Source organism: Solanum dulcamara, chromosome 3 (genome assembly GCF_947179165.1).
Source record: "Solanum dulcamara chromosome 3, daSolDulc1.2, whole genome shotgun sequence".
Classification (NCBI taxonomy): domain Eukaryota; kingdom Viridiplantae; phylum Streptophyta; class Magnoliopsida; order Solanales; family Solanaceae; genus Solanum; species Solanum dulcamara.
This window is the reverse complement of record NC_077239.1, coordinates 16745089-16750448: the sequence shown is the minus strand read 5'-3', so window position 1 is coordinate 16750448 and position 5360 is coordinate 16745089.

Below are 5360 nucleotides of genomic sequence, written 5' to 3'. Positions count from 1 at the left end.
ACAACCTCTGGCAAAAATGCAAGGCAAGGCTGCGTACAATAGACCCTTGTGGTCAGGCCCTTCCCCGGACCCCGCTCATAGCGGGAGCTTTAGTGCATCGGGCTGCCCTTTTTTTAAAGTAAATAATGTGAACAAGTTTATTTTTTCAATAAGATATACATGAGTAGTCAAAGCCCGCTGCACAAACTGCAATAAGTGAGCCATGAACTATGTTTTTCGATATGAAATCATAAAAATAGATATCCCTGTTATTAAACTCTCTCCAATATAAATCTGTGCAAACTTTTTAGAATTGTAGGTCTTTTGAACTGGTGGAACGTGCACAGACTTAGTCAATATATCCATGATGACCCAAATCTCCTCAAATTACCTCAAAGAACGTATTAAGCTAATCACAAAATTCATAGTGTATTTTTTTAAAGAATCATTTTCACACCAGTATAACCATATTTTTCATCAAACCATCCAACTTTTGATGTTCATACTTGGCTTGTTGACAATTTAAGCACCATGAAACATGCCCAAATATGTATTTCTTCATGTTCCTCCACTAATAGTGTTGATTCAAATCTTGGTACATTTTTGCAACCCCAGGATGAATAGAATACCAAAAAATATGCATATCCTCAAGTAGCATCCTCATATCACCCACATTAGCTACACAAATTTGACTATGTAATTGCAGAATTTCAGCATCTCCAACGAAAACTTTAGAAGCATCACCTTGTTTTTTACTATGTCTTTATGGGCACTCAAATGTGGATTCTGGTACTAGTAATCCTTGATACACTCAAATAAGGAAGATTGTGCAACTGCATAAGAAAGTACCTTGTCCAGATCAAAAGTATCCATAATAATCTTACAATTACCCAAATCATGAGCCTCTATGCAAAAGGACGCTCCTCAATTGAAATATGGATCCTGGTAATAGTAAGCCTTAATCCACTCAAATAAGGAAGACCATACAAATACATAAGAAAGAACCTTTCTCTGATCAAAAGTATCCATAATAACCTTACACAATTAGTTAAATCATAAGCCTCTATGCAAAAAGACGCTTCTCAACTGAAATGCAGGCCAAGCTACCATACTAGACGATTTTTGACTCAAGGCATCCACTACTATAATAACTTTACCTTAAATATAAAAGAGAGTGAAGTCATAGTCCTTAACCAACTTAAGCCTTACTTGCCTTCCTTATATTTTAAGTCCATATAGATCTTACAAGATACTTGATTTACCGGGATTTCACGGCACTTTCAATGCTTAAAACATAGAAAATTTATATTTTCCTAAGAATGTTTCTGTAGATATGATGTGTTTTTGTATAAGAAAAATAGGTTCCGGAAGCAAATGGGTGAAATTCGTAGAAAACGGGCCAAGTATCCCTTGGAAAGCCCTGGGTACTATTCATAGTCTCAACGTATGACTCGTATTGAGGGTCGTGAAAAACTTCAGAGACTATGCAAATTAGAACTCAATACTACGATTCATTGTACGACTCATGACAGCATAGTATGAATCATACTCTGATCCGTGGTTAGATTTAGAGATTGTGGCTAATTGAACTCATACAGGACGAGTCAAGGCACGAGTCGTACTTTCAATGTATGAGCTGTAGGATGATCTTATAAAGGTGTAAAAATTAAATCTCAAGACCACAACTCATACTACGAGTCATAGTCACTGAGTATGGGCCGTATGATTAGGCATAGGAACTGAAGGAGAAGTGTTGACTGCGGAAGACTATGAGAAGACTCTACTAACCACGAATCCTACGTTGCTGATCGGCTTGCTTTCCTAGTTCCATAAGGATAGGATTTTGTGTTGTCTATAAGTATTTTTCCTAGTTTTTTCTTACAATTTACCCACTTTTGAGACAAAAAACATTTTGAGTTGTTGCTTGTAAACATACTCTTTTTGGTTTTCGAGCAATACATTGATGTTGCAAGATTTTAATGATAACTAATTATCTCTTTATAGGAAATATATAACAACAAAAAGGAAAGCTATCAATCAATCACTTAATATTGATTGAAGATAGGATTCCCCAAAATCTGAGGAGATAACTAACGGGATCAGAAGAGATTCCTAAATTGATGGAATCGATTGGAGATCAGCTGTCAAGAAAGAAAATAAATCAACAAGTACCATAATCAAAGGATGACTAAATGAAGACCTTCCAAAGACGAGTACTGATTAAAGAATTACGGAGAAATTGAAGACCTTCTAGATGGATACTGATTGAAGATTTTCAGATTCAGTGCATCAAGGAGGTACTCAAAATCATGGAAGATATCTCATCCAAAGTAAAACCCCTCATCTTTATTCTTGTAAAAGGATTCTCATTGCCCTTTTCAAGGATCAACACTCTTGGGTTGCTCTCTTCTAAAAAGAAAAAGATCAGACTTGCACTATATATACAAGTGCTGCATCAAAAAGAAGGTATACAACAAGTCTGAATCAATCACTCTTTCTTTGCTCTACTTTTTATTAAACATTGTATTACTGAAAGTATTACTGTGTAATAAAAAAAAGAGGAGAGAATAACTTTGTTGGTGAGGTGTTGTATCAAAAAGAAAAAGAGAGAAAATTCTAAGCGTAGTAATAGGATCTACTCTCAAACTTTGTACTCACACCAAATACTTCAAAAGGGCTAGAAGAGAACACCCTTGGAACCCAATGGGACTGGAGTAAGATCCACATTGGATCCCAACCAGTATAAAATATAGTGTCAATTTTATTATTCTGCACTTTCAATATTGTATTTTTGATTCTGTCAACTACAGTCGGCCAACCAGTTCCACTAGTCGACTATTATTGAGAAAAGAAGAAAAAGAGCAATTCACCCCCCCCTCTCTTGCACTTTTAATTAGTATCAGAGCAAGGTCTCACAATCAATTATTTGACAGGTGAGAAAAAGATCCTGGCTCAACAAATCATGGGTGCTTTATTTCAAGAAGGAACTTCTCAAACTAGACCACCATACTTCAATGGTAAACATTTTTCTCACTAGAAGATAAGAATGGAAACATTCATCAAGTCTTATGATGTGAAGGTCTAGAGAGTTATCAAGCTTGGAAATATTCCTATTCCTATTTCTAAGAATTCAAATGACAATCAAGCTACCACAGTTCCAAGTCTAGAGAACTATACTGATGAACAAATGGAGATTATTCAAATCAACTCAAAAGAAAAGAATGTTCTCTATAATGCTATCAGTGGTGAAGAATACGAAAAAATATCATGTTGTGAAACTGTAAAGGAAATGTGGGACAAACTTGAAGTCACATATGAAGGAACTGACAAAGCGAAAGAAACCATTATCAGCTTACTAGTATATGAATATGAGTTATTTCAAATGAAGGAAGGAGAATCCATTGAAAGCATGTTTGGAAGGCTAAGCAAAATTATTGGAGAACTTAAAGCTTCTGGAAAAATCTATCCTCAAATTGAGCATATAAGAAGAGTTCTTAGAAGCTTACCTCCACAATGACATGCTAAAGTTGTGGCTCTTGAAAGCATGAACTTGAACACTCTAACCTATGATGACGTAAGAGGAGATCTCATAGCATTTGAGAAAAGTCACCTAAACAAACGTGGTTAAGAGGTAAACAAGAAGAAAACTGTTGCTTTTAAGACTATTGAAGAATAAAAGGAAGAAGAAGAAATATGAGAAGACAAAGTTGCCCTTATCACTAGATCTGTTATGGAATCATTCAGAAGATCCAAAATTAATAGAAGAGAGAAAGGATTCTCAAAGGGTAAATATATAACTGATCAAAATAGATATGATGGCAAATGCGATGAATGTGGAAAATATGGACACATAGCCAGTGAACGTCCAGAAGCAAAGAAAAATTACTCCAGAGGTGTTCAGAAAAATAGAGCTTTAAGCAGTTGTAGTGATGAAGACAACTCAGATAATGAAAATGAAGAGATCGAAAACATGTGTTTAATGGCAGTCAAAGACTCAAATACTGAGGTATGTTTTAACTGCATTGAATTAAAGAATTTACTTGATCATGTTATTTTTGATCAAAATAGTATGTTCACTGATCTTAAAAATATTCAGATTGAAAAGAAAAAATTAGAAATAAAGTTGGAGGTTTGTGAAGTGGAAAATGATCTTCTCTATGAAGAAATAAATGAGTTAAAAACCACGAAGAATAGTTTTCAAAATAAACCTAGTTCTTCGAAAATAAGTTTTTCCAAATCTTCTGGTAAATCTTTTGAAAAATCAAGTTCTCGTTCTAATGAAAATTATCTTAGCTGTAACTAGTCAACTTGGTCAGATAGGTCAATAAATTCTAAATCAAATAGTTTTAAGTCTCTTTGATGTGAAACTATTTTTAAAAGTTGCTACTATTGTGGTAAAATTGGTCACATATCATACGATTGCAGGTTTTGAAATAATGATACCTCTAGATGAATTTGGAGACCCAAATATTATGATAATTCTAACCATAAAGGACCCAAGAAAGCTTGAGTGCCTAAAAGAAAGTAATTATTTGTGTATGCAGGAACACCGTAGAAAATCAAAAGGAAAATGGTACTTGGATAGTGCGTGTTCAAATCATATGACAGGAGACAAATATCTATTTAAATGTGTCACAGATTATAAAGGTGGAAGCATTCGTTTTGGTGATAATTCTAAGGGAACTGTTTTTGGCATTAACACTATATCTTTCAATGAATCTTGTGACATCACAAATGTCTATCTTGTGAAAGGGCTCAAATACAATCTCCTAAATATTAGTCAACTTTGTGACTAGACTTGGAGATAAGGTTTAGACAAAATAGATGTCCGATAGAAAATTCAATTGGCAAAAATCTTCTACAAGGAAGCATGGAGAAAAATATATTCTAGATTCAGTAAAAAATACAGGAGAACATCTTTGTCTTGCTTCAATGTCTGAAGATCCATTGATCTGACACAAAAAATTAGGACATGCAAGTATGAGATTAATTGAGAAACTGACAAAGAAGGAATTAGTTATCGGTCTTCCTAAGCTGGACTATACCAAAGATCATATATTTGATGCATATCAAATGGGTAAACAAACTAGAAATTCCTTTCCTCCAAAGGATATCGTAACAACCAGCAAACCTTTGCAACTCCTACACATGGATTTTTTTTGTCCTATAAGAATAGCTAGCATCAGAGGAAAAAGGTACGCTTTCGTTATCGTTGATGATTATTATCATTTTACTTGAGTTATTTTTCTCTCTCACAATGATGATACCTACAAAAATTTTGATTTCTTTTGTGAAAAAGTTCATAGAGATAAAGGTTACTACATCACTTCTATAAGAAGTGATCATGGAGGACAATTTGAAAATAAATCATTTGAATATTT